General features: G+C 39.9%; 1 protein-coding gene and 1 pseudogene across 2 annotated transcripts in view; one reads left to right on the top strand and one right to left on the bottom strand.

The window, feature by feature from the left end:
- Nucleotides 1-15,827, bottom strand: part of TMTC2 (transmembrane O-mannosyltransferase targeting cadherins 2) — a 435,623-nt gene that overhangs the window by 367,955 nt on the left and 51,841 nt on the right. The window lies entirely within an intron of this gene.
- LOC132020106 (small ribosomal subunit protein eS25-like) lies at nucleotides 6,104-14,766 on the top strand (annotated as a pseudogene).

A 15,827-nucleotide genomic window follows, 5' to 3' on the forward strand; every position in this document is an offset into this window, starting at 1 on the left:
AAAAAAAAAATTAAAAGTTCATTTAGATGGAAAAAAAATTCTAAGACAGATAAAGTGTACAATGCATGCTCCCTCAACTCATTTTATAAGCTACTGTAACTTTTACTCCTACTAGACAAGGGCTGCCTAACCTCACTAGTGAGCACAGATGAGAAAGTTTTGTAATAGAGGTCTGTCTGCTCTATTGTACCACTTCACATTTAGTATTTACTTTTTTTTTTTAATTTTTACTTATTTATATGACAGAGAAAGAGATCACAGGTAGGCAGAGAGGCAGGCAGAGAGAAAAGGGGGAAGCAGGTTCCCTGCTGAGCAGAGAGCCCGATGTAGGGCTCAAGCCCAGGACCCTGAGATCATGACCTGAGCCGAAGGCAGAGGCTTAACCCACTGAGCCACCCAGCTTCCCCTAGTATTTACTTTTTAACTGGAAAAAAAAATTATTATTATTTTTTAATTAAACTGACCAAAGAAAGCAATCATACATACACTAAAGTTAGCTTTGAGGATGAAGTTGGATCCAATTTTAAAGCATTAAGAGTATGTCAATCGGGTCCATTAAAGTCACAAATGACAGAAACCAACTCAAACTGGTTTACACAAAGAAGAATGCACTGCCTCATACAACTGATGGTGTATACGGACTAGATGTCAGGATTCTGCATGTCCAGCCCACGCCTGGCCTCTGTCTCAGCAATGATGAGCACTGCCACCATGAGCAGGCTCTCTTGCTTACTAGTAGCTAAGAAATGCTGGCTGGGGGGTTAGGAGGATGAGGGATTGGGGGGGGGGGGGGGGGCGCATGGGGACAGGATGCATTTCAATGTTAGATTCCTTTCCAATAATTCCAACAACGACGACAAAAATGTAACAATTGGTCTCATTTGATCAATATTAGTTACTTAACCATCTACTGGGTGGGCAGGAATGTGTCCCTCATCCCTTACAGCACCCGTCCCAAACTACAAAGACTGAGAATATGGGAGAAAGGTTCTCCCAAATGAAATTCCAGACACTGCAAGGATAAGAGAAGGGGAACTGATGCTGGAGAAGCACAAGCAACAAGATAACCACAATCAACTACCACTCAATACCTTAAAAATAACAAAGGAAAAACACACTTCTGTTTTGTTTCAGCTCACCTGTCCAGTGCCTCTTCTCTAATAAGGTGCCCAGCAATCAGAATTTAAAGACATGTGCCTACAACACCAAGGAATCTGAAGAACTTCTCACTCAAACTGACTGCCAGTTGGAATGCTGGCAGGCATTCTGAGTACAATAGTACGCCGATGAACTTAGACTGTGAACACCATTTTGAGGAAACTTTCACTTGTGAAAGCTGCTCATGAAGAGTACTTGGAAGATAATCATGCCTCACACAACACCTTTGTTGCAAATGCTTTCTGTAGCTTATTTAACATATTCTCAAACACACCTGTTGACAAGGACATGAAAGCAACTGTCCTGGACTTTGATATCAAATATGAGAAAATTTCCAGGCCATGTAAATTCATGATTGCTTTTTCACATTCCAAAATGATACACTATTGCATGAACTGACTCACCTGTGGTATTTTTCAAAAAGTATAATCTAGGGGCGCCTGGGTGGCTCAGTCAGTTAAGTGTCTGACTTTGATTTCGGCTCAGGTCATGCTCTCAGGGTTGTGAGATCAAGCCCTGCATTGGGCCCCCCACTGGGTGTGGAGTCTGCTTAAGATTCTCTCTCTGTCTCTCCCCCCAATAAAAAAATAAATTAAATAAATAAATAAATAAGTATAATCTAAACGTTTAATTTGCAAAGTTTTGTTCCATCAATAAATTAGCAGAGCCTATTATTTTAAGTAAAACTATCTACTTCTTATAATACAAAATTTTTAAGCCTAGCACCCCAAGTGAGTTCTTTTGCTGTTTTCTTAACACAGTGAATTAAACTACTAGTGAGAAAAATCAATGACGGAATATTTGTTTCTAGAAGGCACTTAGAACAGAGCACATTTAAAACAACTCAGTTACTCTTGATTATTATTCTCTAAGAAATGCCTTAATTTCTCCATCTTCTCTCAATTCATTTATGATAAACAAAAGGCAGAATAATAAAAGAGCAAATGTCATTCCTTTGGGATACCTTCTAGAAAAACAGATGGATTCCCAGGCATAAATCTCTGTCTCCTGATTCTGGTGACATCACCACTTCTCTCTTCATAGTGGTAACTAGGACCCCAAAATGTCCCAATATGTGGCAAAATATGACCTACTCAGACTCTAGAGAATCTGCTCAATGATGGCTTTAACTCCATTGAGCTTTTCTAATTAACAGAGTACAATTTATTTTTTACCTGTATTTCCCTAGGAGGGCCAACCACTTTCATCACCACAAGACATGGGCTGACATTTGAAATCAATTAACTTATGCATCAAAAAACCAGAAATGCATTTTAGAAGATCTTTGAAAATTTAAACAGCTTTACACATTAATCAATTGGGTCTCCCAGAGAATTTAGTATGCCTTCGGCTACTTCACAAGAGAGACCTAAATTTTCAGAAGTCATGTGTAAAGTTTTCCTACCTTCTTTGAAAGAAACATGCTTTTGAAGTTTTCTTTTTTTTAATAGATCTGTCTCGATTCAACAAACAGAAATGAATAACTATTTTGCTAGTCAGATCTTTCCAGTCAACATGATTAAGCCACACAATACAGAAAACACTGGTCAATATGAAAAAATAGTTATAAACCCTTATTTATAAAAACACTGCATTTACTTTTAAACTTCAAGCCCTCCACACCGTAAAGCCACATAGAAAAAATCACTGAAAGGATGTTTACTTGTGGTCAATTTTCTTGTTTTTACAAAAACTTCTTCCTTTGTTGATGTTGTTGTTTTTTGTTTTTTTTTTTAAAAAGCTGTTTTGTTTTCAGTGAGCAAACTGGCATCACAGTATTAAGACTGTAGCAACGGGCAGCCTGGGTGGCAAAGTCAGGTAACCAATAGACTCGGTTTCGGCTCAGGTCATAATCTCGGGGTTCTGAGATCGACCCCCTCATGGGGCTCTGCGCTCAACACAGAGTCTGCTTAAGACTTCCTCTCCCTCAGAACTTGCCTCCTCTCGTACTTTCTCTCTCTCATGTTCTTTCCTTCAGATAGATAAATAAATCTTAAAAAAAAAAAAAGACTGCAACAACAAATGATTTCCTCTCTGTACATTTTTTTTTTTAAACTCAACTTTACACAGTTGATCTACAGAGAGTTACTTGGCTTCTGAGTGTAGGAGGGCAAGAGTGAAGAGTAGACAAGATAAGCAGCTGACAGGACCAACTCTCTACCTGGTATCGCCTGATTGCTTCTTTAAAGGAAATGAAAAGCCAGGAGGTCAACAAGGTGTAGGCCTCTATCCTGTTGGCTTAAGAGAGCAGTGCTCATTCAAAAAGATGATGAAAAGACCCAAAGAGAGAACCTCTCAGTGTGGCAGCCTGCAAGGACAGCAGGCACAATTGATATAGGTGACGGGAGCCTGGTGCCTAATGACAGCAAGACAGTAACACCTGATGTGGGAGATTTCAAAGGCCATTACGCCTCCTCACAGCACGGCTATGAGTAGGATAAAGAGAAGACAGAGGAGACGTGTCACAGCGTATTGCTAATACAAACCCCCCAAAGTCTTAGGTTATTATTCACAAAGTTCATTGCTACTATTTCAAGCAAAACTGTATTATAATCTCTATTTTCTTTAAGTTCTAATCCCAGATGTTGTCTAATTTCTACTAAGGTATAGGCTGATATTACGGAGTCATAGAGTCCTAATTTAAAATAAATTTGTGGGATGTCGTGGTTGGTTTTTATTAATTCTTTAAGCCAATATAGCAAAAGAGTGGCTAGCTGCTCCCAATTTTGTGCTTACCATAATATAAACAGCTTGCATATTAGTAACTCAGGATAATCTTAGGCACGAGATTCTTAAAACCAACTACAGAGAACACAAAACAAAACCTGCCAATAAATGAAGAAATGGATAGTCTATGGCGGAGTGTATCTAATTAATATTCTTCTGTAAAAATGTTCACCTTTATAAAAAAAAAAAAAAGACTGCAAATTAAAATGGAATGCCCTTTTTCTCCTATAAAAATTACAGTAATTTTGAAAACTAATAGCCAATAATATTGGTTGGAATAAAGCACATATTCAAAACATTCTGGAGACAGTAGAAATTGGTGCAATCCTTTTTGCAATACCTTGGAATTCTATTCACCCTTTTAAACACAATTTCCTGGCAACACCCTAAATACGTAAGGATCAAAACCACAGTCTGACTCCATACAAAATACATGTTCATAATTCCAGATACTCTTTGTTGAATGACTTATTTATTTATTTATTTATTTGACAGAGAGGCACAGCGAGAGAGGGAACACAAGCAGGCGGAGTGGGAGAGGGAGAAGCAGGCTTCCCGCTGAGGAGGGAGCCAGAAGCAGGGCTCAATCCCAGGATCCTGGGATCATGACCTGAGCCATAGACCCTTAACGACTGACCCACCCAGGTAACCGCAGGTATTCTTTGTAAGAAGGAAAAGAGAAAAGCATTACAAAATAGTAATAGTAGAAGCTAGTATCAATAAACTATGGAAATCCATCTTTTAATTATGTATTATACTTTATAAAATAGTAAACACTGGCAAATTTGCTAAAACCATACTTCCAACTTTTCCTTCTTTAAAAGGACTAAAAATGTTATTGAATGTGTCACAGAATTTAATGTATTCATCCGCACCCACATATTTTCATGTATATGAATATATACATATATTCATATATGCATGTACATTCATATTTTGCCATAAATAAGCAATACTCACATTGTATGATTTCCTCAAGATTAGCCATTCTAACCTATAGCTTTTCCACTAAGAAATGATTTACAACAGTTCAAAATAACTTTTTGAACACTTTCCAAAAGAAACTTACTATTTCAGAAACCTAGAATTATACATCACTCAGCCTCTAAATTTAACATTACTGCAGAAATTTGTTAACAAAAAGCATAATTCTTATAGCTCATAGGTATAAATTACAGGCTCTAGCTAACAGACACATTAAAAGATGCTCAGCATCACTCATCATCGAGGAAATACAAATCAAAACTACAATGAGGTATCACCTCACACCAGTCAGAATGGCTAAAATTCACGACACGGGAAACAACAGGTGTTGGCAAGGATGCAAAGGGGAACCCTCTTACACTGTTGCTGGGAATGCAAACCGGTGCAGCCACCTAGGAAAAAGTATGGAGGTTCCTCAAGAAGTACCCTGGGGCACCTGGGTGGCTCAGTGGGTTAAAGCCTTTGCCTTCGGCTCAGGTTATGATCCCAGAGTCCTGGGATCCAGCCCCCCCGTCAGACTCTCTTCTCCGCAGGGAGCCTGCTTCCTCCTCTCTCTCTGCCTGCCTCTCTGCCTACTTGGGATCTCTGTCAAAGAAATAAATAAAATATTTGTTTAAAAAAAATAGCACTACCCTATGACACACCAATTGCACTAGTAGGTATTTACCCAAAGGGTGCAAAAATACTCATTTCAAGGGATATATATACCCTAATGCTTACAGCAACATTATCAACAATAGCCAAATTACAGAAGGAGCCCAAATGTCTATCGACTAATGAATGACTAAAGAAGATATGGATATATGTATGTGTATATATATAAAAAAAGTGTGTGTGTGTGTGTGTGTGTGTGTGTGTGTGTGTGTGTGATGGAATATTACTCAACCATCAAAAAGAATAAATATATGTATGTGTGTATAGGTGTGTATATATATATGTATGTGTGTATATATATTATATATACAAACATATAACAGAATATTACTCAGCCATCAAAAAGAATGATATCTTGTCATTTGCAGTGACATGGATGGAGCTAGAGAGTAATATGCTAAGCAAAGCAAGTCAGAGGAAGGCAAATACCATATGATTTCACTCATATGTGTATTTTAAAAAACAAAACAAATATACATAGTGGGAGAAAAAAAAAGGCAAACCGTGAAACTGGTTCTTAACTACAGAGAAATGATGGTTGGCAGAGGGGAGGTAGGCAGGGGAACGGGTTAAACGGGGGATGGGTGTGAAGGAGAGTACTCATCGTGATGAGCACCGGGTATGTTAAGTAAGTGATGAATCACTAAATTCTACACCTGAAACTAATATTCTACAGCATGTTCGCTGAATTTAAATAAAAACTTAAAATTTTTTTAATTAAAAAAAAAGAGAGAAATCACAGGGTCTTAAGTCACACTTACCTTGGTATAAATTCCAGCTTCACCATTTGACCTTGAAGAAGTTATTTAACTTCTTTTTAACAGTCTCCACATTGTAGGATTTGGAATGTGTTCATTCATTATCTACTTATTTACTAAGCGTACATGTACCATGGTGGTGCCTGGTGCTCTAACCCAGGATTTAACCCAGAAGAAGAAAACAAATAAACAAAGTAGTGTGCCCTCGTAGAGCTTACATGCTGGTAGGATAATACCTTAGAAGGTGGTGCTAAAGAACTAGAAAAAAATACTTATGAAGCCCTTTGTGAGGTGTCAGAAATAAGGATGCACTTGAAGACATGGGATTGATAATAGTTATTATTTCACAGGACTGATGCTAGCTATAATTATCTCACAGGACTGTTGGGTGAAATAAATGAGCTAATTCATATCAAGCACTTACCCTTAGGTTAAAAAAAAACTCTATATATCAGCTCTTATTACAAAATAATTAACTTTATGATTATTTCTGATACAATCTCTATTCACTAGCAGTGGTAGGTGGGGAGAATGAAGAATGCCAAGATTTTTAAACTCCTTTAAGAAATGATAAACCCAGGGGGTCTAAATGGCTCAGTCATTTAGTCATTTTCAGTCAGGTCATAATCTCAGGGTTGTGAGGTGTAACACCCAGCCCCACAGTGGGGACCCTGCTTCAGATTCTTTCCCACTGCCCCTCCCCCCACTCACGTATGCATGCACGCGTGTTCTCTCTCAAATAAACAAATAAACCTAGGGGCAGAAAAAACAAGAAAGAAAGAAATGGTAAACCCAATGTTGTTTCTAGTCACCACTCAAAAACATAAGGAAAATATGTCAAGGTCCATCTGGCTCCTTCATGTCAACCACACATGCTGGTTTCCAACATTTGCCTGCCTGATTGGTCAGCATTACAGGAAGTACCTAACATCAGTCATTCTTTGTTTAAAATATGGGTTTAAACTTTGGAAAACAGTGTGGAGATTCCTTAAGAAATTAAAAATAGAGTTTCCCTATGACCCTGCAACTGTACTACTGCATATTTACCCCAAAAATACAGATGTAGTGAAAAGAAGGGCCAGCTGTACCCCAATGTTCATAGCAGCAATGGCCATGGTAGCCAAACTGAGGAGAGAACCAAGATGCCCTTCAATGGATGAATGGATAAAGAAGATGTGGTCCATATACACTATGGAGTATTATGCCTCCATCAGAAAGGATGAATACCCAACTTTCATATCAACATGGACAGGACTGAAGAGATTGTGCTGAGTGAAATAAATCAAGCAAAGAGAGTCAAGTATCATATGGTTTCACTTATTTGTGGAGCATAGGGAATAACATGGAGGACACTGGGAGACGGAGAGAGAAGTGAGTTGGGGGAAATTAGAGGGTCAGGTGAACCATGAGAGACTGTAAACTCCGAGGAATTAACTGAGGGTTTTGGAGGAGAGGGGAGTGGGAGGTTGAGTGAGCCTGGTGGTGGGTATTGTGGAGGACAGGATTTGCATGGAGCATGGGTGTGTTGCATAAACAATGAAATCTGGTACAGTGAAAAGAAATTTTTAAAAAAATTTTAAAAATATGGGTTTAACTTTTAGGGCTCAGTGATAGACAACTTAGGAGGCACTTCACAATTTGAGCTAATGAAATGAATGACGAAAATGATGAAAAAAAAAAAACAAAAAAACGAAGTGTGCTTTGTGCCCTCACACACATCTGAATTGGCCCACTGTCTGTTTTTCTGTGAGAACTATTCCCTTGTCCATCTTTAAAAACTACTTTAAAATAAATAGCTTCGATCTGTTATCACAATCTTAATCCAATTTCCTGAGGCACTAGACTTGCTTCTGCTTATACCTGCTCTGAAAGGCTGCGGGAGATCTAGAGAAACGGAGCCCACCTGGGACCAAGAGGCACGGAGACAGTGTGTTCTTTGTGCTGAGGCCTCAACTGCAGGAGTTCAGCCACGGCACAAAGAAAGCATCAAGGCTACAAGGTGGAGCTGTAGCCACATTTTTAGACTCAAGTGTGAGAAGCCAAGCAGGTAGACTATCATAAGCCAAAAAAAAAAAAAAAAAAGAAAAAGAAAAGAAAAAGGGTACGTCATCGGTCTCTCTCACTGGAATATAAACCAGGAAAGACCAGGATTTTGTTTTCTCGCTTTGTGGATACAAATGAATGGATAATCGTTTCTAAAGCTGAACCAAGTCCAAGATGAAAGAGTTTGGCTGATCTTAATTGTTCCCAACATTAGAAGTAACGGTACTTATGTGACATGATGGAGGCGTTGGCTAAGGCTACAAGGGCAATCATATTGCACTGTAAATACATCAGAGCAGTATGTTGCATACCTTAAACGTACACAGTGTTGTATGTCATATAGATCTCAATTAAAAAAAAAAAGTTTGTCACACTCAAGAGAAATGAGAGTGATTCCATGGTAACAAGGGACCTCTGGGCAGGAAAGGAAGAAATGAAAATAGAGAAGCTCACACTCCACCTCCTCCACAGCCGACACACTCCAGGCCAACACCACAGAGGTTCTACACGGAATTACTATAAAATAAGCAAAGAGTGGGATTCACTGGGGCATCCTATTCCTCAGATTCAAATAAAACAAGAAGCTATGCTTTTCATCTTATCACGTACCTACCTATAAATTAACACTTTGAAAAACAAAGTATGCTTAAGCACAAAATACGTTCCAGCTTTTATTTATTTTTTTTTTTAAAGGGGGTCAAATAGCTCTATCAGTAAGGATGCTCAAAAGAAAGGGCTAGGGCGCCTGGGTGGCTCAGTGGGTTAAAGCCGCTGCCTTTGGCTCAAGTCATGGTCTCAGGGTCCTGGGATCGAGTCCCGCATCGGGCTCTCTGCTCAGCAGGGAGCCTGCTTCCCTCTCTCTCTCTCTCTCTCTCTCTGCCTGCCTCTCCATCTACTTGTGATCTCTCTCTGTCAAATAAATAAATAAAATCTTAAAAAAGAAAGAAAGAAAGGGCTAGATGCGTCTGAAGTTAAAAAGAAATAACCCCTTATAATAATATTGGAGACAATCACAGAATCCTTGTGAGAACTCAGCCATGGGTCAACTTAGAAGGGAGTAATATTCCACTGAAAGTATACATTTGTGAACGTATACTGGTTCACAAACCAGTCACAGTATTCCATGCTTTAGAATCTTTAGATAAAGAATAATCATGCTCTCTTGAAAGTACCTTTCTTTTCCACTCATTTCCTTCCTGGCATTTGGCATTATCACAGAGAAACTGCCATGACTTAGCTTTACACTTTGGTTCCCATTTAAAGCTTAAACTCCTTACGCACCACTGAGAGATTCACGGAAACAACACTGAAGCCTGAATAAGGATCCAGGCTTCTGTCCCAGCTCTGCCACTACCTCATGCCAGAACCCTTGACAAAAAGCTTAACTCTTCTGGACCTCTATTTTCTCACATGTACAATTAGGATACTAATGGTAAATCTAAAATTCTGTTAATGTTATTCAACTCTTTCGGGGGACGGGGGAGAGAAAGTAGATCCTTAAACTAGAATTGATGAAGAAAGGTCTCTACCATCTCCTGGCATAGAAAAATGACCACCTTATCTGTATGTGTGTATTCGTTTCCTATTGTTACAAAATAAATTACCTCGAATGTAGAGGTCTACAGCAAGACAACTTTATTAGCTCACAGTTCTGCAGGTCAGAAGTTCAGCATGACTCAGCTGGGCTCAGCTAGGTTCTCTGCTTAGAATATCATACAAAACCAAAATCAAGGTGATAGCTACCCTGCCTTCTTATCTGTAGGTTCTAGGCAAGAATTCGCTTCCATGCTTAGTCTGGTTGCTGGACTACTCCTGTCTCCTTGGTACTTTGAGAATGAAATCACCATGATCTTGCTGGGCTGTCAGCAGGAGCTTTTAGAAAGTTCCTTCTTACATGGACCCTTCCATCTTCAAACCAGCCATGGCATTGTAAGGAGGGTCCCTGTCAGTCTTGGAAGCTCTCTGACTTCCTCTTCAGCCCCTGTCAAAGAAAACTCTCTGCTTTTAAAAGTCTCAAGTTTTGGAGTCAGGCCCATTTACATAGTCTCCGTATTTTAAGGTCTCCTGATTTGGGACTTTAATTACATCCACAAAATCCCTTCACTATAACACTTGCATTCATGTTGGACTGAATAGCCAGGAGAGGGGAACCTAGGGGAGCCATCTTTAGAAGTCTGCCTATGACATGTGGTGTCTGTTCATTTGCGCAAGTGTGTCTCTCCCCTTCACAAAGCTAGAAGTCATGGCCATTTTTATATCCCCATGACACATGAAAGTGCTCAAAAATGATGTGTCCCATAATATCTGTTCAACAAACTACCACCCATTAGACAAAAACACACATGGTGCCAAATACTATCAATTGAGCCTTAGAAACTCAAGATGAGATAGAAATTCAATGTACCTACCTCAAAGCAACTATTTTAAATACTGTGTTAGACAGATGGATAAAATGTTGATGATGTTGGTTGTTTCAACACAAAAATGCTAGATACAAATCAAGAGCTAAATAACTGAGCAAGTGAGAAAGAATTTTACAAATGCACGTAGACTCCTTAGTTATTCCAAAACTCTAGTGTCCCATACCTTTTTCTAATAGCTACAAAAGCTCTTTTTTATCACTAGAAGAAACTTAAAGTACAAATGAAAAACCTCTATTTAAGAATCTTTAAATATATTCCATAACACTTTCAGTAGCACAGTAAGACAGGCAAACACTGCTTTCTCCATAGCCAAGCCCAATAAGTATTACAATTTAGATCAGCGCCTTGAATAAGGGCCGACAAGCAAACAGACTGCCCATGTAAAGAACAGGACAAAAGAAACCCATCATTCTGCCACAGTTCCTAATTCAGGAGGCTGAAGCATTTTGCAGTACTTCTTGAATTTAAAAGGGAGAAGGGAGGTTAAAAACTGTGTACTGTATTCCTAGGTGCTCTGAATAAGCCACTGAGTTAATATCCACTCAAGTAATTTATTCCTTAGCAGCTATCTGCCTGCTCTGCATCTTCATAAAAACAACATGGTATTTTTTTTCCAAAGCATAAATAATCCCATTCTTTTGCAGGCTGATGTGACATCTGCATAAAGATAATTAATTCCTATCTTCCACTATTATCCATTTGTCCGCTACCAAAGGGTAAGTGGTGTTTTCTCTAGGCTCTTGTGTGCTAATGCACAATGTTTGGTGGTAATAAGCATTTTAAGCTACTGAAGAGCAGCTTCAAAAGAACATGAAATTAACTAAACATACATCACGACACTGTGCTATTTACAACTGGCTCCCATGGATAATGAAACTTCACTTAGGACACTCTATTTCTATTTCTGTTCAGTCAACACATTTCAAATACTATTAAATGGATCACTACCTGCAAAGGCCTCAGCTGATCTAATTTAACTTTATCTTGTAACATGGGGGAGTTACAGCATTCTCTGTGACAGTTGTCTTTACACATACCACAAAAGAGTTTCTGCAACAACTGTTATCTGTCCATCTCCAGAACAGCCAGATAAGATTTAATCATCACGTGCTACACGGCATGAGCTGCTTTAATTTGGGGTTGCCTCCACTGTGCCTGAAGAATGAAAAAATTAAAGGGCACACGCATGAACAGAAGGCAAAATAAATTCCCGTTGTGTCTTTCAAGACGCTTGCTGGTGCCTTCTTCTTCTTTTTTTTTTTTCATCCAGCAATACCACAAGATTCATATTCTGAGTATTTCTTCAATCCGAATCTGAGACACAGTATCTTCTGTATGCGGTCTTTCACAACAAAAGGAAAGCCAAGGAACACCAGGAATATCAGGACCCCATCAAACACGTATGAACGTCCCCCTCTAAAAAGTTCAATTATTAGTTTCTTTGGCCTGAAACACGATTTTTTTCAAATATATAGTAGAGGGCACTTTCAGGGTTGGGTTTCAGGTGCCAAAACAGCTATCTGAGCTGTTACTTAATACTTGTGTGGGTCCTGTTGGCGTCCCCGCCAACCTTCATTTGTCCCCTCCTCCAGCCACATTTCAGAGAAGGGTCACCATGTGGCACTTTTTGATGCAAGGTGTAAGTAAATTTGCCGATGGGAGTTCTGTAAAAGTTCATGTTGCCTCTATAAACAAAAACAATTGTAAAGACCCAGCAGGTGTGCCCCTTTCTTCACTCTGCCTCCCCCACTCTCCTTGCTCAGAACATGGACCCGACACTGCCCAAGGGTAGCAACCACTCTGCAAGAATGAGGAGACACGCCCCGAAGATCCAAGCCAAAAGTTGGGGAGGAAGCAGTAACAACCACCTTTGGCCATATTAGATTCATGAAGAATTCCACAAGGGAGGCAGTGAACTCTGCATTTTCTGCGACCTAGGAGGGGAAATATAAATGCTAAGGGATGCATGGATACTGAAAGAGTACTGGGATCCAAAGAAAGAGATACGTCCAGGCTGTCTCCTTAGAAAGACAAAACTACTCCCATCTCCATAATCACTTGTCCTGATCATGTTCATAGCAGCCACAGGAAGAAATGAGACTGCCAAGGGCTCCATACAGACCTAAAGATCCCATCTCTCCTTCTACCCAATATCTCATTTTCTCCCCCATACACTCACATGACCTCTTAAAGGAGAGCACATAGGAAGAAAAACCTAAGAGCCCCCTTTTTTTACCTAAAGATACAATTTAATTCTGTTGCACTGTTTCTTTTACTTGACTTTGTAGCGGTCCCTTCTCTACTCTCCTAGAAGCAGAGAAGGCCAGATCAGTTAACAGAGTAAGAAGAAGTTCCCATTTTCTCTGCACATCTGGGCCAAGATGAAGTAATTTAGCCAAGCATTGAAATTCAAAAGCAGCAATGCTACCCCTAAGAAAGCCCTCCTGAGAGAGAATACAAATAAACTTTTATATTTGAAAAGTATGTGTAACTGGATATTAAAAGAAGAGTTTTTAGTTCAGGCCTCAGATGATAAATATCAGATACACAGGAAGATGTAAACCAAAATGCAAATTTCCAAGGAAACAGCACAGAAGTATTTGACCCTTTGCTGATTCAGTGGGTACAAAACTGTCCGGGAACACACTGACTGAGGAGAACAGGAGTGAGTCCCACCTCTTTCCCTTCAACAGAAAAGAACCTCAAGGGCACTTTGAAAGCTTATTTTATTGTCCCAGTATTGGAAGTCACAATTTACTAGTGTTCCCAACCTAAGAAATATCAGGTGGCCTGCTGCCACATGATAGAATACTTTACTTGGGAAGCATGGACAGTTTCCCTTCCTAAAAGGACACTGAAGGGGCACATGGGTGGCTCGATGGGTTAAGCCTCTCCTTCGGCTCAGGTCATGATCTCAGGGTCCTAAGATCAAGTCCCGCATAGGGCTCTCTGCTCAGCAGGGAGCCTGCTTCCCCCCACCCACCCCACCGCCTGCCTCTCTGCCTACTTGTGATCTCTGTGAAATAAAAAAATAAAATCTTAAAAAAAAAAAGAAGAAGACTACCAGGCAGGGGCCCCAGTAAAGAAATACTATGACACAGATCCCCAAAAAGCAAAGGCTGAAGGGGAAAATGTCAGACAGAGAGAAAAACAAAACTGTCCAGGGTGGGCTGTGGTCAGATGATCCCAGCAGGGAGGGCTCAGAGATTCAGAGACACACCCAAGACCCAAGAAAATGAGTCAGCTCTTGAGTATTCACTGCATCCAAAGTGGGCAAGGCCAGTGTGAATCCCCAACCCAAAAATTGTCCTGTGGATACTTGATACTGTTCTTATATCTTAAAAGAGTCTAGGATAGCAGCTAGTCAGTGGAGAAAAAGTTAGCCAGGAAGAAATTAGTAATTAGTAGAAGGACGCTCCAGGAAGCAGGAGTTTCTGTCTTGTTACTTACTATAATCTCCCGCCTAGAACTATGCCTGCTACACAGAAGGGGCTCAAAGAATATTTGTCCAATGAGTGAAGGCCCATCATATCTACCCTTCCAGAATGCAGACTCCCTTGTATAATGTCTACCAGAGACGAAGATTAACTTCTCCACTTCTTTTTTTGTCCGACGTCTTTGCGAGACCACAGGGGTGGCCGCTGCTCTCCTAGCTTCACTCTTGCACCCAAGGATGACAAGGAGAAGAAAGATGCCTGAAAGTTGGCCAAAAAAGACAAAGACCTAGTGAACAAATGTGGCGGCAAGGCCAGAAAGAAGTGCTCCAAAGGCAAAGTCCGGGTCAAGCTCGATAACCTGGTTTGTCTTGTTTGACAAAGCGACATGTGACAAACTCTGAAAGGAAGCTCCCAACTCCAAGCTTCTAACTCCAGCTATTGTCTCAGAGAGTAAAGATTCGAGGTTCCCCGGAACTCCTCAGGAAAGAACTTATTAAACTGGTCTCAAAGCACAGAGCTCAAGTCACTGACAGTAGAAACACTGAGGGTGGAGATGCCCCAGCTGCTGGGGAAGATGAATGAACAGATCCCATGTAACTGCATATTTTGGTTAAAATAAAGCTTTACTCAACCAAAACAACAAACAAACAAACTCTTTCCCAAATGAGACTATAACTGCTATTTAAAGGAATTATAAGGCTATCTAGTACCAGCGAACTTAGAAAAATTCTAGCAGGTTCTCTGACTTAGGAAAATATTTGATTTTGTATTTTGCTAGAATTTTCATTAAAAACCGGGGGATAAATTTTCCCCACTGAATACATTTTAAATGGATAGCAGGAAGCACAATTTAAATTTGTATTATGACTTCATCCTCTGAGTTGTACCTGTTCAATGCGCTAATTACCCAGAACATGGTTTACAAAGCAATTCACCATACATGTTCTATTTTATCTCTGTGACAATGAAAAGTACCTCTCATAGTTTGAGGAAGTAGGACTCACCAAAGAGTCAGCAGCAATACCCATTGCATGAAACAGGCTTTGTAAAGCCAGCTGTAGTTCTCTTTCCAATATTACTTTCCTTTAAAAAGGGTTTTCTGAGTCGTTCTTCCTGAATTCCTATCTAGCACCTCATGTCCACATAAAGATAGAGAACTCTGGACTCCTACCTTAATTATATCCCTGCTATTCCTAACAGATGGTCGTTTCATCCGTTATTCAATCCACTTAGCCTACCTGGCTTCCTGACCAACAACTACAACATTTGTCTCATTAGATCTTAGCATGAGATTAAGTTCAGCAAAAATAAATAGAAAATCCAGAATAACAGTGGCAAAACCAAGATGGGATTTCATTCCATCTGCATAACATATAGTCCAGTGCCAGAAATGACAGGACCCTGACAGTACAGGGCCCAGGCAGACTCCTATCTTGTTGTGGCATCTGCTTTGGGGCCATCTTGGTCCCCCCATCATATCTATCTTCCAGCCGGCAGGAAAGAGGAAAGAAAATGACACCTATTAAGTTACACACATCTCTTGTCCTTATATCCACTGGCCAAAACCAAATCATATGGTCACATCTACTCACAAAGGGGCAAGGAAATCTGAGCTCTTATATGGCAGAAATACGGCTCATTCA

The sequence above is a fragment of the Mustela nigripes genome, chromosome 6 (assembly GCF_022355385.1).
Source record: "Mustela nigripes isolate SB6536 chromosome 6, MUSNIG.SB6536, whole genome shotgun sequence".
Taxonomy (NCBI): Eukaryota; Metazoa; Chordata; class Mammalia; order Carnivora; family Mustelidae; genus Mustela; species Mustela nigripes.